The 27,634-nt window shown below is 40.9% G+C and overlaps 1 protein-coding gene across 1 annotated transcript in view; it reads left to right on the top strand.

Moving 5' to 3' along the window:
• The first annotated feature begins 234 nt into the window (after positions 1 to 234).
• LOC146866841 (scavenger receptor cysteine-rich domain-containing protein DMBT1-like) overlaps positions 235 to 27,634 on the top strand; it is a 279,548-nt gene continuing 252,148 nt past the window's right edge. Inside the window, exons 1-5 of the mRNA XM_085602366.1 lie at positions 235 to 270; positions 3,009 to 3,050; positions 4,804 to 4,872; positions 14,775 to 14,816; positions 16,573 to 16,641. The gene's annotated coding sequence lies outside the window, so the exon portion shown is untranslated. The remainder of the gene's footprint in view (positions 271 to 3,008; positions 3,051 to 4,803; positions 4,873 to 14,774; positions 14,817 to 16,572; positions 16,642 to 27,634) is intronic.

Raw genomic sequence — 27,634 nt, 5'->3', positions numbered from 1 at the left:
GGAATGGAGCCTTTAATGCCAGAAGAGGAGCACCAACTTTACACAGCTGGTAGGGAGTTTAGCTGTGGATCTCACACACACTTTTTGAACCGCCCAATATGAAGATTGTTTTATGAGCCATTTTGTTCATAACGTAAATATAAATACTAAATTAAATGCAATAAATTCCGATAGTTTGATTAAATCTGTGTCAAATTTTCTGACTTATTATTGTCTTTATCTTTCCAGAAACAACTACTCAAAATTTGTTAACAGGACAGGACCGACAAGGTAAGTATTTTTATTGTTTGTGCTCTTTGTGTGAAGCCAATGCAGACCCACTGCCTGGTTGGAAATAGAGAGAGATGGCATGATTGACAGGAAGAAAAGTGATTGGTAAAGGAATGGCCTGACACATAAAGCAATATATTTATGGACGGGTCAAATGAATGAGAAGGAAAAGATTAGTGTTGAATCCAGACAACCAATGGAGCACTTGGTCAGGAGCGGGAACTGAAATGTTTGCAGAATACTGAAAAGAAGAAAACACGCCCCTTCCAAATAGCGCATCATAAACCCATTTTGCGATTCTGTAACAGTTTACCGAATTGCAAAATTGGGTTTTATGCATCGCAGACGCATTTTTTGCAATCGCAAACGGGCCAATTCTGCGAGGAGAAAAATGTTTGATGCATCTGGCCCTAAAACTCTTACCACCTGCAGACATACTTGAGTTTAAACAAAATTGCAGTTGATTGTTGAAAATCACAGTCTAATACAGCAGCAAACTATGGTTGCCTGTAGTAATATGCATGGAGTTGTAGCTGATAGATGTCTTTGTGGCTCATTTCTCACTTTGAAAACGCAGTCACTTATAGCAAATGCTCCAAACCAAGTGCACTAGAGGGGAGCATCAAATTGTCATGAATTAAACATGGAGAGGATCTGATATTTTGGTCTCATGAATCCATTTTATACAGTAATATAAATAATCAAAACTAAAGGTTGGAACTTGCTGGTTCCATTTGACCTTTGTCACTAACAGAACTTTGAAAAATAAAGTCATAGACTAGAAATTGGAAATGGCTAAAGTCTCTCACTCTTCGGCCAGTGATAACTGCGGTTCTGATTCACAAAATGGAGTGGAGTATTTTATACTCGAGAAGTAGCGACACTAGTAAGACTAAATCCCACGAATAAAAGCCACAACTAGGTCAAGCCTTGTTACTGTATCTAGCCTAAGCGCCCTTGCTGTCGGATTCAAATCAATGTCAGTGATTTTTCAGTGATCACTAGTGTTCTTTTTCTTGTTTAACAATTTATTAAGGTTGTCAATCGAATTGACAGCATCGATAATGTTAATAAAGCAATAACAATAGTGTGGAAAAAAGTTAGTTTTTCTGGAATTTACTATTAGTGAAAATGAAACAGTTTATAAAATATAAATCACAAAGGGCCTGATTATGAGTTGGACCACTGAACCTGTGTTGGAGGTGCGGGTATCGCTGAACCAGTGGTCCGACCACCGTATTATGACAATGACAGTAGGGACCTTAGTGAGACCACAAGAACCAGAGGGATCCACCATTCAGGGAGGTGGCATAACAGTCTTGAGTCTGCACCTACAAGTATATTATGCGCTTTCTCACTGCCAGCAGTTTCATGGCAATGAGCCTGCCATAAAAATGCTGTTGATGAGGAAACAAAGGGGTCTCTACAGAGCCTCCTGTTGTGTCAGGCCCATGGGATACATGCAGGGGGCACAAGGAATACCACCCTGTGTGCATGCACCCACTTTCCATGCCATACCGGAACAGACTTTGCCGTTCCCATTGCAGTGCTTTTTATAGGGCACTGCAGAGGGAATGCCAAAGGACCACCCGCCGGACTACAAAAATACTCATAATCTGGCAGGCGGCCAGCAGCTCTGTCTGGAAGTCCTTGAGCAGGGCGGCAGTGTGGTGTCCTGATCCAGGACTGTCGAACTAGTATTTGAGCCCAAAGTGTTTATGAACAAAAGATTTTAAATTTGTATCCTGAAAATTTTTAAAAATGATCAAGAAGATGTTGTGGAACAAAAAAAATATAAAAGATAAGAGGGAAATATAGAAATATAGCCAACAAATATAGCAGTATTGGGAACATTTATCAAATATAAAGAGTTTACCTATGAAATTATACGCATACATATTTGAGAAAGTATTGAAGGAAGAATGGTTGAAATATAATAAATGTTAGTAGAAAAATGAAGATAGTATTATAAAGTTTTTTAGAGTGCATCAAAAACGTAATCTTGCGAACTTGGGGGTTGAATGTGAAGAGATTTTCTTGATAAACAAATGGGCTAAAGGTGGCTAAAAGACATTTTTATTGAGGTTTTATGGTAGGAGACACGTGCTCTATCAGGTCAGTGATTTGCTCATATAGTATTCGACCAGGAAAGAAATGAGAGATTTGAATTCTTTCTAACATGAGGTAGCTTGCAAAAAAGCAATGGATATAAAACAATTTAATATTTTATAGTTGTCAACACAGTTGGTCCAGCTCAAATATGGAAAAAATCCCCAAATATACTTGTGAAAGTAAGAGTCACAGCTTTCCTGCTGTGTACTTGTCATGCAATGCAGCGCAGTCTCTTTGGATGCTGCGCTGCATTGCGTGCCTTTTTTATTTTTTTAAATCTGGCTCTCAGTTTATATGTAAAAGTAGCTGGTGTCATTCCAAAGTCTCTATAACATTTTACTTGCTGCAAAGGCAAGGAGCTACAGTAGTGAGCAGCTAGACCACCCCCCTACTCACGGAATGGAGCCTTTAATGCCCGAAGAGGAGCACCAACTTTACACAGCAAGGAAGGGAGTTCAGCTGTGGATCTCACACAGACTTTTTGTACCGCCCAATATGATGATTGTTTGTATGAGCCGTTTTGTTTATAACGTAAATATAAATACTAATTTAAATGCAATAAATTCCGATTGTTTGTTTAAATCTGTGTCAAATTTTCTGACTTATTATTGCCTTTATCTTTTCAGAAACAACTATTCAACATTTTTCAACAGGACAGGGCCTACCACGTAAGTATTTGTATTGTTTTTGCTCTTTGTGTGAAGCCAATGCAGACCCACTGCCTGGAAGAAATAGAGAGAGATGGCATGATTGACAGGAAGCTATGTGATTGGTAAAGGGATGGCCTGACACATAAAGCAAGATATTTATGGACGGGTCAAATGAATAAGAAGGAAAAGATTAGTGTTGAATCCAGACAACCAATGGAGCACTGGGTCAGGAGCGAGAACTGAAATGTTTGAAAAAAATGAAAAGAAGAAAACATATTTGGACTTTACATATAAGCAATGAATGATTGTTTTTACCCCTCACTGTGTATCTTATTAATTCAAATTTTTATGAACCAGTTGATAAAAGTATGCGCCTGTCATAAAGCATAAAGCTACGCTAACTGCAGCAACAACTGGAACATTTTCAAAATTTTTCTTATGATGAAAGTTTTTTTCCAAGCTTCACTAACAGGCTGCAAAGATCAGCATCATTAGACATGTAATGGAAACCATTGAGATCTGCATTCAGGGAGTCAGATAGATCTGCCACTGATTAGATAAAGGCAGAACAGCAAGCGTGCAGTTTATAATTTCAGGATTCAATTCCTCAGCACAGGCTTTCTAAATGCAGCACCCTGAACTTTATTCAAGTATACACCCCATGAGCCTCTGAGAAGCTTGCATCAAATCTGTTGTGACTAGTCACAGAAGTATTACATTTGAATATTTAAGTACTATTTATTATTGGGATTTGTATAATTCATATCTAGGCACCAGGGTAACAAAGCATATCAGATAAATAAAATGCAGCATTAAGTGAGATGCAAAAAATCAGGGTTATTAAAATTAGCACAATAGATCGTTGGACATTCTGGGTGAAACATTTGTAAAATTGAGTAATACAGAGGACCTAACACTGATGGAGGCAGCAAAGAGGAGCAATTTCAGAATGGTTAGGATTTGGGAAACATTTTAAAGAAACACATTTACATTGAACTGAGATTACTGAAGGTCAGAGTTGAGCCTTATTCTTTTCCAATGTTTAGCACTGCTTGTGTAGAAATATATATATTTAGATACATTGGGGTCTGCCGGTATGTGTGTGTGTGTGCTTGTAGAAGGTACTATAAAAGCAGTTTTTTCCCTCTCTTTGAAGTTGAATTATCCTTTTTATGCAACGTCACCATATTTGTTTTTTGTTCATCTGTTGACTATTTGAAACACTACTTTATTTTTAGTGCTTAGTTGTGCTACATAAATAAAATTATAGAATAAACAAAAATATTAACTTTATTTATAGCATCATAGAACAGGGATGATAACTTAACATCTATGTCAATTTCCATAACGTTTCACTGACTGCATGTTTTCGGAATCGACTAGCATGTCTCCATCATCAACCAGTTACAATGTACCAACAGGACTGGATGCCCTTTGGGAGTTTTAAAGAATTGTTTGACACTCTATAGAAGATATCAAATATACGCTATGAGGAATGGCAGCCACTGATAGATAGAGAAACAGACCAAATTCCTCCTCAAGTGAAGCAACACTTGATGAGAAGAACAAAGAGCAAATGATGAGATGGAAATGATGAATGAATGTAGTGGCAATATTCTGAGAGAATTGTAGTGACTTGTGAATATTAGAACACAAATGGGATAGTTGGATGTAACACAGATGAACTTACTGTTTAATTGTACCTCTTACTGAACATAGTGATACTTCCATCTATGAGTAAATATAACATAGTGCTATGCTTCTGTCTTAGAAAATACATCTTTACCAACAGCAGGAGCAACAACAGGAACCACTTCAGCAACAACAAAAAAACGTTCAGGTGATTGAAGCTTGTCATTAGTTTGATATTTTTATATTACCTGTCCTTTAATGTTACATTTGACAAAATGTGGTGTTCTCTTATGAGTTTTTAATGGCTCTATCTGTCAAGCATAGCCAGTCCTTCCAGCTTATGTGTGATTCCGTAAAGTTTTTCAGCTGTGAATATGAGGAATATTTCCATGGGATTTTTATTCAAAATCGATTTTAAAGATCAAAAATTCCTGCCTGCTAAAGCCAAGACCTTGAAGGTCATTTAGAGACGGGCAATAAAGATAATTCTCTCAAATATTGGCAGATCCACTAACCACCATGCTGGCAGTATAGGTCACCTGTTTCAAGTGGACAACCATGGCAGTATTGATGGTAGACAAAATTTCACCCCCCCCATCAACAGGCACAGCAGCACTGGTTTCACAATCAAATATATATATATATATATATATATATATATATATATATATATATATATATATATATATATATATATATATATATATATATATATATATATTTACTTAAAAAACCATAGTTCAGATAACTATAACTCGCGCGTCCGCAATCCACTGCTGATGACGTCAAATATTACATCACTCATGACATGGTCAGTGGCATCACTCATGACATCACTGATGACATCATCCTTGTGATAGAGTGGCGGTCGCGCGAGTTATAGTTATCTGAACTAACTATAACGGGGAATTTCAATGGTTTTTTACGAGTGAAATGTCCAGCTAACTATAACATGTGTGAAACCTATAGTTTTTTAAGTGAATTTGCAAGGTTTTTTAAATGCTAATTCCTAACTATAACGTGTGTGAAACCGATGGTTTTTTAAGTGAATTTGTAAGTTTTTTTAAATGCTAAGTTATGTATGTTTTGTTATATTTTTTATATATTTATTTTACAATAAGCTACCTATGTATATAGTTATAGATTGACTGTATCCTGTAATATGGAATGGCTCGTTTAAAATGTTTTTTTTTTAAAGGTTTTTCACCGTGCGCGCACCCCTCGATTTTTTGGAAAAAAAATTAAATGTTTTTTTCACCCTTCGGGGTCCTTCAGGGACCCCCTGACAAGGATAGGGGGTCAGGAACTCTCTACCCTGCCCCCTTTTCACATTCTCCACCTTTCTTTTTCACTGTCACACACAAAACACACAAAATGTTATGGTGCGCGCACCGTGCGCGCACCGTGCCCGCACGGTGCGCGCTTATAGATATTTATGTGCTTTTAAATGCAATTTTCTCAGGAACTACTGAACAGATTGACACCATATATGCAAAAGGCACATGCCTGACCTGAGGACCACCTCTTTGCCAAATTTCAAGTAATTCTGTTCAGCCGTTCGGGCTGTACCTTCAACTAAATGTCCTATGGGAAAATGCATGGGGAAAACGCATTTTGGGACCCCCCTTTTTTCTCAGCCCCCGCTTGACGAATCACCCCGAGACTTGTAAAATGGTGCCTTTTTAACAACTTTTTTATGTTTGGAAAGGAAATGTTTAGACGAAAACATGGTGCAGCAGGGGGAGCCTGCTTCTCCCTCAGCTACGCGTGTCTGCATGTAGGTTAGTGGGAGGAGCAGGTTGTAAAGGGGGAACTTTGCCAGAATGTTTACCACCCATGTACAGTATTGGTTACGTTTTATTGACAATGTTTTTATATTATGGAATGGGGATCACTTAAGTGCAGAGACCTTCATTAAGAAATCAATACTAACAATATGAATTTAAGATTCATGTGACAGATTAGCCAACAAGAAGTAGATTTTTTAGATACTACTGTACGTAGCTGGCAACAGACTAGAAACTACCCTGCATAGAAAACCCACAGCTGGGAATGCCACTTGGCACGCTAGAAGCTCACATCCTAAACACATGATAAGGAGTATTCCTTACGGGGAATTAATCAGATTAAAATGGATATGCAGCACTAAGGAAGAACTGCTCAAATGTACACAAGAATCCACACTAAGATTCAAAGCAAGAGGTTATAGTGAGAGTATCCAAAGAAAGAACAGAGTTGAAAACTAGGGAATCCTTATTACAACCAGGCACTGTCAGAGAAAATGATCTAGCGTCAGGAAAAAATGTGAAATATAACACGGTTGATACACCTCGTCTCATCACAACTTACAATAAACAACAAAGACAACTAAAAGCAATCCTCAATAAGAATTGGCCCATAATACTAACTGATGCAGTGTTGGCACGCAATCTACCCTAAACTAACACTTACTTTCAGGAGAGCAGTATCTATGAGGGACCAGTTGGTCAAGAGCAGCCCTGAAATAATATCCAAAACAACTTGGCTGCAACCAAAACATGGTTTCTATAAATGTGCTTTGATGAGAATAAAACCTATTATGAGACACCTTTTGGCAACAAAAGCATACCAATAAGGGGCCATTTTACTTGTCGCACAGAATATGCAATTTATGTGCTAACATGCACATGCAATTTGAGGTATATTGGAAGTACCAAATTACATGCAAATGTACGCATCTTGTACATATATTTACTTGGAAAAACCTCACAAAAAACCCCATAAAAGGATATATCTTAGAATAGTCTGTTTTTAAATATTTGTATATTTGCGCCTATGTACACTTAGCACTTTTCAGCACTTTGCACATTATTGCGTAATTTTGCACATAGACACACAGGCACCTTAAGGAGGTAAATTATGAGGAAACTGTTGCTAAATCAAAACCAGCTTAGGATGTTACCGTCTCATATGGGACTCAATATATGTCATACATGTTTGCATTTATTTACTGTGACTAAGGTTAAATAATGTGACTCTATATAGGACCATTCTAGGGGCATTTACGCTGATATATTAATCATATGATTGTGAATCAATGATATTAGAATGGAGCCTAGAAAAATTGTGGTTTTAAATTCATATTTATTTAATTATTTATATATTTATATATATTTATATATGTTTAATGAATAATTTAGGAATGTCGCGTAATTTAGATGTACGCAATATCTGATGTAAGTATGTTATTTGGCCTTTAAATAGATGTAATTCTCGGAATAAGGGTGTATATACACAAATTCAGATTGTATATATTTTGTTAAAATGGAACATCTTGGCCAAATAATATCGGCTGACATTAGAAATTAGCATTCCTTGTTAAAGTGAAGAAACTATGATTTGAATACTTGCAACAGTCTTTCTTTTATGTTGGTTGGGGTCACATGATATACAAATGAAAAAATATTTAAATTGTCTCACCGCAAGCCATTTCCACATGTGATGAAGGCCTTTGTACCGGCAGAAACGCAGAAAGAGAGAGAGAGAGATAGATAGATAGATAGATAGATAGATAGATAGATAGATAGATAGATAGATAGATAGGTAGATAGATAGATAGATAGATAGATAGATAGATAGATAGATAGATAGATTATATATATATATATATATATATATATATATATATATATATATATATATATACACACATATATATATATATATATGTACATGTATATATGCATATATAACTACCCCTCCGGCTACCTTCAGTAAAATTCACACAGCACGATTGCTTAGAGGTGTTTGGAGGCCACGCCCCCTTTCTCCACCACTCTGAAAACACATCACTTGGCACACTACTAGTTGGGGGATGAAGTTCCCTTTGGCTGCTGAGGGTCCTTGTGGGCGAACAGCCTCTCCTGTTATCTCCAGTAAGTCCCACACAGCAGGATTGCTAAGGGGTCATCGGAGGCCATGCCTCCATCTCCACCACTCTGCAAACGTGTCTCCTGGTTCACTACTGGTTGGGGAATAAAGTCCTCCTGGATGGTGATGGACCTTGGGGCCAAGAAGCCCTCTTGGAACTTTCTGTAGGTCCTACACTTTGGGATTCCTGATAGCTGGTCAGAGGCCCCACCCCCTTTCTCCACAACTCTGCAAACGCCATTACTACTTACAAAACCATAAAAACTCATAGAAAAAACAAAGGTTACATGGATGTTATAGTTAGGAATTAGCATTTATAAAAACCTTAGAAATTCACTGAAAAAAACAAAGGTTAAAGGGACATTATTGCTAGGCTCAGGTTTCACTCATAAGCTGAGCTAACTATAACTCGCACCGCTGCAATGTACTGCTTATGATCTCACACATAACATCCCTCATGACATGGTCAGTGGCATCACTGTTGACATTACTGATGACATCTCAAATGACAACACTGATACATCACTGATGACAGCATCCACAGGATCTCTGACGCAGGCACTCACACACTCATGTAACCTTTCATACACCCACTCCAACTTTCACACTACCATTCTTGAAACCATTGACACACTCATGCCAGTACTTACATACCCACTCACTGATACATAGGTCTACACACACATCCACTCACTCACCCATACAGCCATTCATCCACCCACTCACTCACTAATACAGACATTGACGCATCCACTCATACACCCACACAGCAACTCACACACTTTCAGACACTCATAGAGCTAATCACTCACCCATAAATTCCATCACACAGCCACTTACTCACCTATACAGTTATACACACAACAACTCACTTATTCATACAGATATTAACACATACTTACTCATCCATATAGTCACTGACACAAGCACACACTCACCCATAACCACTCTCGCAATCACTCACTCACACATACAGTCACTTATGTACTCCAACACTTACCTATACTGCCTTTCACATATGCAGTTACTCACCCTTATACCACTGACACAACAATTCACTCACCCACACAGCCATACACATACTCACTCACCCATACAGCCTCTTTCAGATGAACTCATGAACCTACACAGCCAGTGATTCACCCACTCACTCAACCATGAAGGGATCACACATCCCCTCACCCACCCACACAGACACTCATTCACCCATACAGGTACTCAGACAACCAATCAATAAACCATATAGCAACTCATGTACCTACACACCAACTGACAGACATTCACACACATTAGTCACTCACTCATACATTCACTGAGACATTTATAATCACTCACTTGTGCAGTCAGTCACACACCCACTAAATCATCCATACAGGCACACATACACCCACTGATTCATCAATATACCTTGGTGTGAGACGTTGGCCTGGTATATGCTGTCCACTAGTTATAGTGGGCACCTTGCACCAGTCCAAACGACCCTTATTGATGATTAGTTTAAAGACAACCTTTATTGAAAGCTATCCTAGTGATAGCTATGGAGAGCAGCCTTTAGGCTAAATCTCGGAGGAATGTAAAGCAGTTTGGTTTACCAGATTATAAACTCCTGAATGACCAAATGAAAGGAGAACCACACACGGTAAATATATAAAATATATGTATTTATTTCTAAACACTCTCTACTAATCTCTTTATGAGATTAGTGAACAAGGCACACAATATTAATACACTAGAAAGTAAATAGCACAATACACAGTGGGCCCCAGGGGGAGATCAAACCATAGTGGTATAACAACCATAAATTGACTAGACACAGTGCCTAGAGCACGTAGAATCACTGGGACCCCAAGGAACCACCCAAGGTAATGACACAGGGGACCCACGGGGGACGCGTGCAGTGTGAGAACACAGCCGCAAGCTCTGTACAATCCTATGGGAAAGTCACGGTTGGAATTTTGAAGCTTAAGGACACTTAGGAGAGGACTTTGAGCAAACCCTTTCAAATAAAGAAGGTTCTAAGGCCCGCACCCATGTGAGCAGCGGAGTACTCGTGTTACCTAACCCAAGGAAGCCGGGTGCATAGGTGTCAAATGGTGTTGGAAATCTTCTTCATTTTCAATGGCGTGATTCTGCAAAGTGCTGCTGCCGGGAAGAGGAGAAGTGTCCGGTGTGATCCAAGCCTGAATCGGAGCTGAGAAGAACCTGAAAGCAGAGGGGACAGTGTCTAGGTCACTTCAGGGTGACCAAGATATGTATGGACGGATCAAATGAATGAGAACGAAAAGATTAGTGTTGAATCCAGACAACCAATGGAGCACTTGGTCAGGAGCAAGAACTGAAATGTTTGTAGAATACTGAAAAGAAAAAAACACGCCCCTTCCAAATAGCGCATCATAAGCCCATTTTGCGATTCTCTAACAGGTTACCGAATTGCAAAAGTGGGTTTTATGAATCGCAGACGCATTTTTTGCAATCGCAAACGGGCCGATTCTGCGAGGAGAAAAATGTGTGATGCATCTGGCCCTAAAACTCTTACCACCTGCAGACATACTTGAGTTTAAACAAAATTGCAGTTAATTGTTGAAAAGCACAGTCTAATACAGCAGCAAACTATGGTTGCATGTAGTAATATGCATGGAGTTATAGCTGATAGATGTCCTTGTGGCTCAATTCTCACTTTGAAAACACAGTCACTTATAGCAAATGCTCCAAACCAAGTGCACTAGAGGAGAGCATCAAATTGTCATGAATTAAACATGTAGAGGATCTGATATTTTGGTCTTATGAATCCATTTTATACAGTAATACAAAGAATCAAAACAAAATGTTGGAACTTGCTGGTTCCATTTGACCGTTGCCACTAACAGAACTTTGAAAAATAAAGTCATAGACTAGAAATTGGAAATGGCTAACATCTCTCACTCTTTGGCCAGTGATAACTGCGGTTCTGATTCACAAAATGGAGTGGAGTATTTTATACTCGAGAAGTAGCGAAACTAGTAAGACTAAATCCCACGTAAAAAAGCCACAACTAGGTCAAGCCTTGTTACTTTATCTAGCCTAAGCGCCTTTGCAGTCGGATTCAAATCAATGTCAGTGATTTTTCAGTGATCACTAGTGTTATTTTTCTTGTTTAACAATTTATTAAGGTTGTCAATCGAATTAACAGCATCGATAATGTTAATAAAGCAGTAACAATAGTGTAGAAAAAAGTTCGTTTTTCTGGAATTTACTATTGGTGAAAATGAAACAGTTTATAAAATATAAATCACAAAGGGCCTGATTATGAGTTGATAAACAAAGTAGGTCGCACACTGCTCGTCATACCAGCAAATAGCCCCATAGAACTCTGGATAATGTAGTAGCAACGGTGAGTACGCCTATGCCACGAGTATGTCACTATAATGCCATCCCTGGACACGTGTTTCGAGGTAATTGCCTCTCATCAGCAGGGAGCAGGTAGGTATGTGGGGTGCCAAGTAGACTGCCAAAATATTAAAGGTAAAATACCTCTCACGGCGCGCAGGTGCGGTACCAAGGCTCGTCAGCCCAAAACGCTTGAGGGAGCTTAAATACATAAACAAAGTAGGTCGCACACTGCTCGTCATACCAGCAAATAGCCCCATAGAACTCTGGATAATGTAGTAGCAACGGTGAGTACGCCTATGCCACGAGTATGTCACTATAATGCCATCCCTGGACACGTGTTTTGAGGTAATTGCCTCTCGTCAGCAGGGAGCAGGTAGGTATGTGGGGTGCCAAGTAGACTGCCAAAATATTAAAGGTAAAATACCTCTCATGGCGCGCAGGTGCGGTACCAAGGCTCGTCAGCCCAAATCGCTCGAGGGAGCTTAAATACATAAACAGAGTAGGTCGCACACTGCTCGTCATACCAGCAAATAGCCCCATAGAACTCTGGATAATGTAGTAGCAACGGTGAGTACTCCTATGCCACGAGTATGTCACTATAATGCCATCCCTGGACACGTGTTTCGAGGTAATTGCCTCTCGTCAGCAGGGAGCAGGTAGGTATGTGGGGTGCCAAGTAGACTGCCAAAATATTAAAGGTAAAATACCTCTCATGGCGCGCAGGTGCGGTACCAAGGCTCGTCATCCCAAATCGCTCGAGGGAGCTTAAATACATAAACAAAGTAGGTCGCACACTGCTCGTCATACCAGCAAATAGCCCCATAGAACTCTGGATAATGTAGTAGCAACGGTGAGTACGCCTATGCATTATAGTGACATACTCGTGGCATAGGCGTACTCACCGTTGCTACTACATTATCCAGAGTTCTATGGGGCTATTTGCGGGTATGACGAGCAGTGTGCGGCCTACTTTGTTAATGTATTTAAGCTCTCTCGAGCGATTTGGGCTGACGAGCCTTGGTTCCGCACCTGCACGCCGGTAGAGGTATTTTACCTTTAATATTTAGGCAGTCTACTTGGCACCCCACATACCTACCTGCTCCCTGCTGACGAGAGGCAATTACCTTGAAACACGTGTCCAGGGATGGCATTATAGTGACATACTCGTGGCATAGGCGTACTCACCGTTGCTACTACATTATCCAGAGTTCTATGGGGCTATTTGCGGGTATGACGAGCAGTGTGCGACCTGCTTTGTTAATGTCTGATTATGAGTTGGACCACTGAACCTGTGTTGGAGGTGCGGGTATCGCTGAACCAGTGGTCCGACCACCGTATTATGACAATGGCAGTCAGACCGTAGTGAGACCACAAGAACCAAAGGGATACACGATTCAGGGAGGTGGCATAACAGTCTTGAGTCTGCACCTCCAAGTATATTATGCACTTTCTCACTGCCAGCAGTTTCATGGCAATGAGCCTGCCATAAAAATGCTGGTGATGAGGAAACAAAGGGGTCTCTACAGAGCCTCCTGTTGTGAGGCCAATGGGATACATGCTGGGGGCACAAGGTTTGCCACCCTGTGTGCATGCACCCACTTTCCATGCCGTGCCGGAACAGACTTTGCCGTTCCCATTGCAGTGCTTTTTATAAGGCACTGCAGTGGGAACGCCAAAGGACCACCCGCCGGACTAAAAAAATACTCATAATCTGGCAGACGGCCAGCGGCTCTGTCTGGCAGTCCTTGAGCAGGGCGGCAGTGTGGTGGCCTGATCCAGGACTGTCGAAATAGTATTTGAGCCCAAAGTGTTTATGAACAAAAGATTTTAAATTTTCATCCTGAAAAGTTTAAAAAATGATCAAGAAGATGCTGTGGAACAAAAAAAATATAAAAGATAGAGGTAACAATAGAAATATAGCCAACAAATAGAGCAGGATTGGGAACATTTATCAAATATAAAGAGTTTACCTATGAAATTATACGCATACATATTTGAGAAAGTATTAAAGGAAGAATAGTTGAAATATAATAAATGTTAGTCGAAAAATGAAGATAGGTTTATAAAGTTTTTTATAGTGCATCAAAAACGTAATCTTGCGAACTTGGGGGCTGAATGTGAAGAGATTTTCTTGATAAACAAATGGGCTAAAGGTGGCTAATAGACATTTTTATTGAGGTTTTATGGTAGGAGACACGTGCTCTATCAGGTCAGTGATTTACTCATATAGTATTCGACCCGGAAAGAAATGAGAGATTTGAATTCTTTCTAACATGAGGTAGCTTGCAGAAAAGCAATGGATATAAAACAGTTTATTATTTTATAGTTGTCAACACAGTTGGTCCAGCTCAAATATAGAAAAAATCCCCAAATATACTTGTGAAAGTAAGAGTCACAGCTTTCCTGCTGTATGTTTGTCATGCAATGCAGCTCAGTCTCTTTGGATGCTGCGCTGCATTGCGTGCCTTTTTTATATTTTTAAATCTGGCTCTCAGTTTATATTTAAAAGTAGCTGGTGTCATTCCAAAGTCTCTATAACATTTTACTTGCTGCAAAGGCAAGGAGCTTCAGTAGTGAGCAGCCAGACCACCCCCCTACTCACGGAATGGAGCCTTTAATGCCAGAAGAGGAGCACCAACTTTACACAGCAAGGAAGGGAGTTCAGCTGTGGATCTCACACACACTTTTTGTACCGCCCAATATGATGATTGTTTGTATGAGCCGTTTTGTTTATAACGTAAATTAAAATACTAATTTAAATGCAATAAATTCCGATAGTTTGTTTAAATCTGTGTCAAATTTTCTGACTTATTATTGCCTTTATCTTTCCAGAAACAACTATTCAAAATTTTTCAACAGGACAGGGCCTACCACGTAAGTATTTGTATTGTTTTTTCTCTTTGTGTGAAGCCAATGCAGACCCACTGCCTGGAGAAAATAGAGAGAGATGGCATGATTGACAGGAAGCTAAGTGATTGGTAAAGGGATGGCCTGACACATAAAGCAACATATTTATGGACGGATCAAATGAATGAGAAGGAAAAGATTAGTGTTGAATCCAGACAACCAATGGAGCACTTGGTCAGGAGCGAGAACTGAAATGTTTGAAGAATACTGAAAAGAAGAAAACATATTTGGACTTTGCATATAAGCAATGAATGATTGTTTTTACCCCTCACTGTGTATCTTACTAATTCAAATTATTATGAACCAGTTGATAAAAGTATGCGCCTGTCATAAAGCATAAAGCTACGCTAACTGCAGCAACAACTGGAACATTTTCAAAAACTTTCTTATGATGAAAGTTTTTTTCCAAGCTTCACTAACAGGCTGCAAAGATCAGCATCATTAGACATGTAATGGAAACCATTGAGATCTGCATTCAGGGAGTCAGATAGATCTGCCACTGATGAGATGAAGGCAGAACAGCAAGCGTGCAGTTTATAATTTCAGGTTTCAATTCCTCAGCACAGGCTTTCTAAATGCAGCACCCTAAACTTTATTCAAGTATACACCCTATGAGCCTCTGAGAAGCTTGCATCAAATCTGTTGTGACTAGTCACAGAAGTATTACATTTGAATATTTAAGTACTATTTATTATTGGGATTTGTATAATGCATATCTAGGCACCAGGGTAACAAAGCATATCAGATAAATAAAATGCAGCATTAAGTTAGATGCAAAAAATCAGGGTTATTAAAATTAGCACAATAGATCGTAGGAGATTCTGTGTGAAACATTTGTAAAATTGGGTAATACAGAAGACCTAACACTGATGGAGGCAGCAAAGAGGAGCAGTTTCAGAATGGTTAGGATTTGGGAAACATTTTAAAGAGACACATTTACATTGAACAGAGATTACTGAAGGTCAGAGTTGAGCCTTATTCTTTTCCAATGTTTAGCACTGCTTGTGTAGAAATATATATATTTAGATACATTGGGGTCTGCCGGTATGTGTGTGTGTGTGTGCTTGTAGAAGGTACTATAAAAGCTGTTTTTTCCATCTCTTTGAAGTTGAATTATCCTTTTTATGCAACGTTACCATATTTGTTTTTTGTTCATCTGTTGACTATTTGAAACACTACTTTATTTTTAGTGCTTAGTTGTGCTACATAAATAAAATGATAGAATAAACAAAAATATTAACTTTATTTACAGCATCATAGAACAGGGATGATAACTTAACATCTATGTCAATTTCCATAACGTTTCACTGACTGCATGTTTTCGGAATCGACTAGCATGTCTCCATCATCAACCAGTTACAATGTACCAACAGGACTGGATGTCCTTTGGGAGTTTTTAAGAATTGTTTGACACTCTATAGAAGATATCAAATATACGCTATGAGGAATGGCAGCTACTGATACATAGAGAAACAGACCAAATTCCTCCTCAAGTCAAGCAACACTTGATGAGAAGAACAAAGAGCAAATGATGAGATGGAAATGATGAATGAATGTTGTGGCAATATTCTGAGAGAATTGTAGTGACGTGTGAATATTAGAACACAAATGGGATAGTTGGATGTAACACAGATGAACTTACTGTTTAATTGTACCTCTTACTGAACATAGTGATACTTCCATCTATGAGTAAATATAACATAGTGCTATGCTTCTGTCTTAGAAAATACATCTTTACCAACAGCAGGAGCAACAACAGGAACCACTTCAGCAACAACAAAAAAACGTTCAGGTGATTGAAGCTTGTCATTAGTTTGATATTTTTATATTACCTGTCCTTTAATGTTACATTTGACAAAATGTGGTGTTCTCTTATGAGTTTTTAATGGCTCTATCTGTCAAGCATAGCCATTCCTTCCAGCTTATGTGTGATTCCGTAAAGTTTTTCAGCTGTGAATATGAGGAATATTTCCATGGGATTTTTATTCAAAATCGATTTTAAAGATCAAAAATTCCTGCCTGCTAAAGCCAAGACATTGAAGGCCATTTAGAGACGGGCAATAAAGATAATTCTTTCAAATATTGGCAGATCCACTAACCACCATGCTGGCAGTATAGGTCACCTGTTTCAAGTGGACAACCATGGCAGTATTGATGGTAGACAAAATTTCACCCCCCCCCATCAACAGGCACAGCAACACTGGTTTCACATACAAATATATATATATATATATATATATATATATATATATATATATCACAAGAGTCCGATCAGGTTGAAGGCTGTCAATCGAGCGGTCCGCGTTCAGGGTATCGGAAACCCTGTATCTATTACTCCACCACTATTTCCGATTCTGGAAATATCACGGACACAAAGGTAGTTGCAGCAAAAAAGGTTTATTTCTGGCTGCACAGCAACGCGTTTCAGCTTACGCCTTGATCACGCTGAGTGACAGGCGTTTTTTTGCACATTATTTAAATGCAGTGTAAAACATAAAAACAAACGGTGAACGTGCCCTTAACCTTGTGAAAAGCGGCGGCCATCTTATAATGTATAATTCCACATTAGAGCTCAGTTTAAATCAGAGCCTCAAACATACGTTCAGCAGGGAGATTAATAAAAAAGATTAACAATCAAAAACACAAATATGTTCTGTATCATGGATTAAATATGGTTAACAATACATCTCATTTTTAACACAGATTTTGTCAAAAAGAAAGAAAGGACGAATATCGAATCCAGCCCAAGTGGGCATAAGTCGCCAAATAATTACAATATTCATTTGTAAGTCCATCAAAATAAGAGAATAGTTGTTATTACGGGGACGTGCGATCGGCCCGGAATACACCCCCAGTGGGGATTAATCGCCCCTCATCATTTGAAAGAAAAATCATTGTAAATCTTCCTACGAGGTACAAATGACTAAAGACCACATATAAACCACATAAAAAACAGCCCAAGTGGGCCTAAGTATATTGAACTTCGATTGTTACTTAAATAAGTTTATCATCCTCCACTGGAAGATCTCACCAATTTATTATTTGTGATTTAGATATTCTATCTCCCCAAGATTTCATGATATAGAGTAGTTGTGAAGGCCAGCCACCAAGAAAGTGCAAAACACCTGAAAAATAAGAAAACAAAAAGACCTAATTAAAATCTGATGATTCAATAGTTACACAGCTTCATATTCTACCTATGCAGGTGTACAGACAATTCTTCATTGGAATTCAAACCCAAAGGGGCCATAGTTTCAAGGTCACTGATGTACCTAGACTCCAATTTGCGTAGAGTTAGTAATCTATTTCCCCCTCGGATATTCTCGCCGACAGCATCAATGACCACCATTTTTAGAAATTTCTCGTTCTGCATATGTGTATCAAAGAAGTGTCTAGCTACCGGGTATTGCCTGTTATTGTGGCGGATGGCTCTGATATGCTCCAGTACTCGTTTTTTTGCACGGTGGATAGTGCTGCCTATATAGGCCTTGTTACAGGGACAAATTAATGCATATACACAATAAGGCGTGTTGCATGTCAAAGATTTTCTTATCACAAGTTTGTTTTTACTGCTCAGAATATCCAACGTTGTGCAGTCGACGCTGTTACTGCATGCCTTGCAGTTTCTACAGCATCGAAAGCCTACTCTCCCACTCTGTGTTGGTCTATTCCTGAAAAGTGATCTGAGGGCCATTACTAAGATGTTTTTTCAGGTGGGGATCAGTTAACAGCACATGCCAATGTTTTTTAAGCGTCATTCTTACATCCCTAGCTTGCCCTGAATAGGTTGTAATGAACCTAAGGGTATCCGAATCTTTGATTTCTTTGTTAGGATGTAATAGCTGGGTCCGTGTTAGTGTCTCCACTTTCTTACAAGCTTCTGAGATGGTTCTTTTGCCATAGCCCCTCTCTCTGAATCGTTGTATCATGGTCTGTTTTTCATTTTCATAGCCTATCTCAGAGCTACAATTACGTTTGGCACGTAATAATTCGCCAAACGGAATACTTTGTATCAATTTCTTAGGGTGTGAACTTAACGCACTCAAAATACTATTTCCTGCAGTTTTTTTATGAAATAGTTTTGTATGCATCCCACAGTCTTTGATTTCAATTTGTATATCTAAGAATTCAATTTCCGTTGTACTTATTCCCCAGAGAAGGCCAAATTGTAGCAATTGTCATTCAATTTGGCAATGAAGGTTTCAGCAGAATCACTATCTCCATTCCAAATAAAAAATATGTCGTCTATGAAGCGTAGCCACAGGACACACTGATCGAATTCTGCCATGTGCGCCACCACCTGCTCCTCCCACCAACCCATGACCAAATTGGCATAGCTGGGGGCGAAGCAGGTGCCCATGGCTGTGCCCTGTGACTGGCAATAGACGACCTCATCAAACAAAAAATAGTTGTTGGTTAGACAAAACTGGATCATAATCAGAATCATCTCTGAGTGCCCCAATAGTGATATTGATCGAGTTTTTAGGTAATGTTTTATGGCTTGTAAGCCAAAATCATGTTTAATACTGGTGTAGAGGCTACACACGTCCAAAGTTACGAGTGTGTAGTTCTCTTCCCAGTGGATGCCATCTATGATGGTCAGGAAGTGTGTCGTATCCCGCAAATACGATGGTAGATTGACCACATATGGTCTTAAATAGTGATCAATGAAGCGGGAGGTGTTTTCTAATAATGAACCAATTGAAGATACAATTGGTCTCCCTGGCGGGTTCAGTGGATCTTTATGTAGCTTCGGAAGTAGGTACAGAATAGGGATTGTGGGGTGAGGACACTTGAGATAATTGTACTCCTCCCATTCTAGTAGGCCCCTTTCACGCCACTCCACAAGCATATCCCCATATTCTTTATTGGATTCAGATATGGAGTTCTTATCTGATATGCTGTAACATCTATTATCTGACAACTGTCCATAGCCTTCTTTTAGATATGCAAGTTTGTCTAGAACCACGACATTACCACCTTTATCGGACTGTCTTATAACAATCATTGGGTCGGTTTTAAGACTTTCAATGGCTAACATTTGGTCATGAGTCAGATTTTTCTGATTGAAAGGAGTTTTTTTATGCCGCAATTTCTTAAGATCACTTAGAACCCCTCTTTCAAATACATCGATGGCATCACATTCAATCTGTGGTAGAAAAACTGATTTAGGTTTAAAACCACTCCCTGGATTCACATTACCATCAATATCATATTGTTGCAAATCAGCAGTCACAATACTCTCATCAGTCTCTTGATCATGTTGAGAAGTTAAAATATTCAAAATCTCAACATCATCAACATTTAAATTGCTTATAGTTACCCTTTGTGTGGTGAGATCCTTGGTCACATATTTCGTATCAAACCATTTTTTTAATTTCAATTTACGCGCAAAATAAAACAAATCTATTCTGGTCTTCGCAAAATTCAAATTATAGGTAGGACAAAAGGACAGACCTAGTGCAAGTAGTTTAGTTTCTTCCTCTGTCAGTATTCTTTTGGAGAGGTTGACCACAGTCATATTTGTTGTTTCTTCCCCCTTGTCATCATTCCCATGGGGGTTGCGGCATCTGTTTTTCCTCCTCTTCTTTGCCTGTTTGTTCCAATACCTCTGCCTCTGCTTCCGCGTCCTCTCCCTCTCTGCGCTCCCTGCACATGTGGTTGGTCTGTCCGTCCCTGGTTCATCATATGAAACTGGGCTAAAAAATTAGTAGATTTCTTCTGAGCCACATTAATGTCGGGATGAGCTGCTGAGGTTGAGGCGTCCGATAGGCTTCCATCCGATATATCACTTTCCGATATCTCAATTATTTCAGATGTTTTAATTTGATGAATTAGACCACCCCCTTCCTTGTTTTTTTCAAAGAGGTGATCATATTTCTTATGGAAGGTAAGAGTACGGCCTGACTGGTAGTCTTTGTAGTCCCGTACAAATTTTCTCTGTTTTTTAGCTGTAATTTCCTCCTCTAATTTGTCCATTTTCTTGGACAAATTATTCATGAATTCATCAATGACTTCCTTTGTAGTTACTTTTTCCAATTCAGCCAGGGTCGCCTCGATCTCAGCCAGTAGTTTGCAACGATCTTTTAAGGCGTATTTTACTAATATACGAAGCATAATAGTTGAACATGCATTTGAATTGTTTGCCCATTCTTCTAGCATTTCTGGGTCGGGGTCTTCGTAAGTCGGTATAGTAAAAATCCGTAAGCCTCTAGGTACTCGTGCGACATCAATGTATCTCTGTAAGGACTCAGCCTCCCACCATTTGGCAAGCTCTTTCTTATGCAATTTCTCCAATTGATTGAATAGAGATTGCGTCTTGATTTCTTCCGTGATGGTATTGGTTGCACCATTGGTTCCACCATTATCATCTGTCATAGTGAAAAATAATTTGTTTGCTGTGTTTTTTCTTCTTGCCTCTAAGGCTGCAGCCATGGTCACAAAACACACTATACGGCAACTACCAATGCTGCTTGTAGTATTGTTCAATCCAGATATCACAGAGCAGCTCCCTTCGCGTATCGAGGAGTTCACGTTTGCATTTTGGTTAGACAAAGCCCGGACTGGAATCCCACCACTCGCATCTAAGTAATTACACGCCGTCAACCCACAGCGGTGATGAATACAGGCCCCAGCTAGGCCCACAGGACACAAGGGTTCGCTCTCCTGTAATGGAATCTATAAGGAAGTTGGCACGGAAACTGCAAAGTACAAAGACAGCATTTATTAACCCTTAAGGGTGGTCCTACAATCCACACAACACTCTTCAGTATTGCATAGAGTAGCACAAAGAACTTACGTACATGGTCCCCTTTTATACACAATAGAGGGGCTCATAAGTGGGTGGTTACAACATGAGGCCGAAGAACATTACCATTTATGGTCATTTTCGATACTGAATCAATATGCGGGCGGAGCTAACACACTCCTTGAGCCCGCGAAAACATGGTCAAGCAAGGCTAACTGATAACAGATGTGGTCAGTTCTGGGCATGCGCCAGATGGACAAAGGAGCTATTTATAGACTGTTACTAGGCAGATTACAAGAGCAACTAACACAGAGGTTGGACTCTTCTCGTGGGGAACACGTGGAAGCATGACAATACAAAATGGAGTCCGAACTTCGGTCAACATAACAGAGAAAACATGATCTAAAGAAAGGGAATTAATGTCTTTAGTAAATGCTTAATCACATCGTTGTTTCAATTTACAACAGACGACCCTTACAGCATTTACTGAAGACATCCGGTTTGTTAGGGTAATCATCATATATGTCAATTGTCATCATTTCTTCAACTTCTTTAGCTAAACGTTTCTGATGAGCCACATTGGCAATAGCTTTCTTATCGGGGATACAAAATGATACACATACAGAACAGAGCAAGGGACCACACTGAACACAGATACAGCACGAGAACAGAAGTGCTACAATAATACAGAGACCAGTTAAAACCTTCCATCCCCAGGCAGTAATTAACGCCCAAAACCATCCAGAAAAGGACCAAGTGCCGTTTTCTGTATGGATCTCAGCTGCAATTTTATGCAGTTTATTAATGGCATTATAAACTGATGGCGTATGATCAGGGATAAACACACAACAGCTACTTCCAATAATTTTACATGCTCCTCCTCTGTCAGCTAGCATAACGTCTAATACCATACGATTCTGCAATGCAACAATTCTAGTAATTTGCAATTCCTCCGTAAGATTCCCAAGAGCAGCAGCAGTCTGATTTGTCACAGCCTCTACCACTCTTGTTAATCTTCGGATCTTCCTACTGTTCAGAGCAGCTCCAACAAAGAAAAACAGTCCTAAGTTAAAATCAATATACTGTTGCAGACTGGTATCAGTCTGATCTACATCATCAATTGATAGAGTACGTTTATACCTATTTACAGTCACATTATTCAATAATTTCAGATCCTTATGATAAGATGCGGGTGCTAGGAATACAGGAGGTAATAGGAATGATACATAGCATACCCCAGACCACCCAGCCGGCAGACGGTAATAACCTTTATTTCCACACACAAAGTACGTATTATGGGAGGCTAAAAAGGTACTATTGTTCAACCCATCAATGTTCAGAACAGTAATACAATCACTAACACCAACAGGAATAAAACCCACACTCTGGACACACAGGTCCGCTTGAGCTTGTGCTACTTGAATCACAAATTTGTCCTTTCCCACAGTGTCTCTTGTGTTCGTGAAGATGTAGGGGATGGATTCATTGTCTGGTCGGTACTCTTCCCACTCCCAAATTGTCCCATTCGCTTGTGGATACCCATTTTTATCTTGGTGGCATTCTTTATTGAGTCTGAAGAGCAATCGTCCCACTGTCGGTTTCCGAGTGGCAAAAAGCAAAGTATACCATGCTCTACAAGAGCCATTATGAGAGAAAGGAAGTGGTATAAATGGCGTTCCTCCTTTCTTCTGATGGGCTGGCATCATCCCACATATCCAACAGTTCGTAGCGTTCGTAGCAACGTGGGTATGATTCAGCATCTGGATGAAAGTGTTATTCAAGTAAGACTGTCGATGCTTCAACTCTTGATACGGCAATGTATAAAAGTAGTGCTCCTCAGGCACCGGAGTTGTCAACACAAGTATTTTCCGAGCGGGAGTTACATCCTCCACGAACCATGTGGTTATCCCAACAATGGCTACTGTCAACATGAACCCTAATGCACAAAGGATTTTCTTTTTCTCCATGTCAAAGTAAAAACCCAATATCTTCCTGAAACTAAAAGTCTGTCAGAACTCTTCCCCTTGGGCAGCGGTCGATTTCTTCACCAGCGGGCCAAGACGGGTGTCGCTACACTAATGCAGGGCTGATCCCCCCCCCTTGCCTCATCGGCTCTCCGTTTCACTAACCCAAGGGCCGTTCTGACAGTATGTCCCGGTACTGGAGAACTCACTTCCCTGGTCGAAGATGATATCGCCTTCCTCCAGGAGTCATGTGGTCCGGAAAGAGCTCCTCAGTGGCGTTTGGCTCCGCAGCACGGCCTGTCTCTGCAGCCAGGATTTCTCGTTGCTCGGTCAGCACGGCAGGTTCCACCAATCCGGGCGGCACCTTCCTACAGTGCAGGGAATGGATCCAATTCTTTCTACTGGAGACTCGCACAGCCGTCCTCGTTGCGAGGAGGACCTGCTCAGGACCCACCCATCTCGGTTCCAAGCTGTTTGTTCTGTCAAAGATTTTCACCATCACGTGGTCACCAGGTCGGAGACCATGTCCTTCACCGGTGGACCGATCAGGGAGCGCCTCTCGGACCTGTTGATGAATAGAAACCAAGTTATCCGTTAACTGTGCCAGATAATCGTTCATCATTACACACGGTACATCATACACAGCTTTAGGTTTTGGTGGACCCCAAATATTCATTGGCCGTCCAAAGACAATCTCATACGGTGTAAGGCCAGTTCGAGAGTGTGGTACCGATCTTATTGACAATAGCGCCAGCGGTAGAGCATCTGGCCAAGTCAAAGACGTCGAAGCTTGAATTTTAGCGATCTTGAGCTTCAGTGTACCATTATACTTCTCGACTAGTCCCGCAGACTGAGGGTGGAATACCGTGTGAAACTTCTGGGTGATGCCCAGGCCCTTCAAGACATACTTTATAACATCCGCTACAAAGTGAGGCCCATTATCACTCCACAGAAGTCTACAGACGCCATATCGAGGGAAGAACTCTTTCAACAGCAGCTTCGCAGTAGTCATTGCAGTATTGTCTTTCGTAGGGTACGCTTCAACCCATTTACTGAAGGCGCAAACCACTACTAGAACATACTTCAAATTGTTACAGCGCTCAAGCTGGATGTAATCCATCTGCAAAACCTCGAAGGGTGCAGTGGGTGTCACGAATCCTCCTGCTGGAGTTCGAGTACCCTTTCCTGGGTTATACCTCAAGCAGATCATACAAGTCTGCACCACCCTCTTTGCCGTGCTAGCAATCTCTGGATGCTCCCAGACTTGGGTAAGCAATTTTACAATTGCGGAAGCTCCAACATGTGCTAGCCCATGTGCCATCTGAACCATAGGCTGTACAAAAGCCGTGGGTAATTTCCATCTATCCATCTGCTTATTTCTCCAGCAGCCCTCATCATCCAGCTCTCCCTCACTAGCCCATTGTTCCCGCTCTTTGTCAGAAGCGGTCCTTTGCATTTCCCGCACTTCCTCCTTCGCATCATGCCATCTTTCCACCTGTGACTTTACTACATACATGGCAGTAGTACCGGGCTGCATCGCAGTCTCCCGTGCTACTCGATCTGCTAACGCATTCCCTTCTCCAACTTTGTCAACTACTTTCCTATGGGCGCTACACTTAACGATGGCAATTTTCTTTGGGTATGTCAATGCAGTTAAGAGATTGTAAACTAACTCTCCATGCATTATCTGTACTCCATGTGACGTTAAAAACCCTCTCTCCTTCCAGAGTAGGCCGAAGTCATGCGCTACTCCGAAGGCATAGCGGCTATCTGTATAAACATTCACACATAATCCTGTACTGAGCTCACATGCTCGTGTTAATGCTATCAGTTCCGCTGCTTGAGCTGATTTCTGTGGTATGCGTGCAGTCTCCACTATCGTTTGCAACGTGGTAATTGCATACGCTGCTGAAGTCGTACCATCTGGTAGCTTCAGACATGATCCGTCCACCCACAGTTCTCCATCTACATCTGGAAAGGGCGTATCCTGGAGATCAATACGACCCTTTGTTTGTTCCTCAGTCACGAGAATACAATCATGTACTCTCCGCGCCTCAGGCTGGGTTTCGGGGTATGGCAACAATGTTGCCGGGTTTAACGTTACGCACCTTTTCAACGTAATATGAGGAGCCAAAAGCGTCAATTCATATCCCGTTAAACGGGCACTGGTCAAATGCTGCGTCTTTGTTTGATTAAGCAGGGCATCGACAGCATGGGGGACTAATACCAACAACTTATGAGATAACACAATTCCCTCACTTTGGCGTATTGACACAGCTGTCGCCGCAACCGAGCGAAAACACCCTGGTAATGCTCGGGCGACAGGATCAAGTACAGCCGAAAAATATGCACAAGGGCGCTGCTTATCGCCGTGCATCTGCACTAAAACTGACAATGCACATCCATCTTTCTCATGCACATACAACGAAAAGGGTTTTGCATAATCAGGGGTCCCTAACACTGGTGCTGAACAAAGGGCCTGTCGTAGTTGCTGAAAAGCAGTATCACACTCATCTGACCAAGGGATTGGGATAGGCGTGTCCTTTGCCAAGAGGGCTAACAATGGCTTAGCTATGTGTGAAAACCCCAATATCCACTGTCTACAAAAAGAAACAAGGCCCAAAAATGCACGCACATCCTTCTGTGTGGACGGTCTCGGTGTGTCCAAAATTACTTGGATACGATCCGGTGTGAGTGCACGTCCCTCCTTAGACAAAAGGTGACCCAAATAAGTCACCTTTGGTCTACAGAATTGCAATTTCTTCCTAGATACCTTATGATTGTGGGATGCTAAAAAGGAAAGTAAGGATAACGTACTTTTTTCACACAACTCCAGGGTGTCAGCCGCCAGCAAGATGTCATCGACATATTGAATGAGGGCGACCCCCTCGAGCAGAACAAAGGAATCCAATTGTCTTTTCAAAGCCTGACTGTAAATGCTAGGGCTTTCTGTGTAGCCCTGGGGGATCCTACAAAAACGATAAGATCTATTATTCAATGTAAACCCAAAAAGATATCGGCTATCAGGGTGAATGGGAATGGAAAAGAAGGCATTCTTCAAATCGATCACTGAGAACATAGTCGCCGTAGGTGGTACCAAAGTAAGCAACGTCGTGATATCGGAAACCACTGGGTACTGAGGTATCACGATCTTGTTCACTTCTCTCAAATCAATTATAAACCGATAAACTCTGGCATCCGTATCCTTTTTCAGTATGGGAAGGATCGGACTGTTACAAATGTTGTAGGGGACTTCCTCCACTACCCCTACCGCCATCAAATCCTGCACTATCTGCATGAGAGCCTCCTCGCCCTCCTGGGAAATACGGTACTGTGGGAGGCGTGGTAACACCGCCCCCTCCTGGACACTAATGTGGACCGGTGGAATCACCATTTGTCCCACATCAGTATCCGACGTTGCCCACAAAGCACGAGGGAGGGTAGCTAACAGCGCATCCTCTGACATCGCACACATCCGTTCAGACCGGGGGTAATTGTCATTTAATATTACCCGCACACCAGCAGGGGAGCAGCGGATCGTAGCCCTAAAATGTTTCAACATATCAAGGCCCATAATGTTGTCCGGTGTGTACGGGGCAAGCAGAAACGGACAGGGTGCAGAAAAAGAATCAACCTTAAACATGAGGGGCTGCGAAAGAGGGCTTCGGGAGAGTGTACCGTCAAACCCTACCGATGTGACCATTAAGCCGGATGGGGGAGCCCCCGGAACCAATTGCTTAGACAGCGCACTACGTGTCGCTCCTGTATCCACTAGGAACTGATCAGTAGAGCCCAAAACCTCAGCCGATACATAAGGACCCTTCTGATCGACCGGCACCTCAACTGATTCTAACCCCCATCCAACGCATTCCTATGCATGCTGAGAGTCATGGTACCCCGATCGGTCAATCCCCGACACTTGATACTGATGCTGGCGGTCGAAAACATTTGATCTATCTCGGTGCTGCCCAGCAGAGTCAAAACGAGCCTGTTCGTTAGAATTCCCTCTAAAGTTCGAGAAACCCCCTCTACCTCGCGGGCCACCCTGGGTATGCCCCTGACGCGATGCATGC

Source organism: Triturus cristatus, chromosome 1_2, assembly GCF_964204655.1.
Source record: "Triturus cristatus chromosome 1_2, aTriCri1.1, whole genome shotgun sequence".
NCBI classification, from domain to species: Eukaryota; Metazoa; Chordata; class Amphibia; order Caudata; family Salamandridae; genus Triturus; species Triturus cristatus.
The sequence above is the reverse complement of the archived record's forward strand: the minus strand, read 5'-3'. Positions and strand labels throughout refer to the sequence as shown.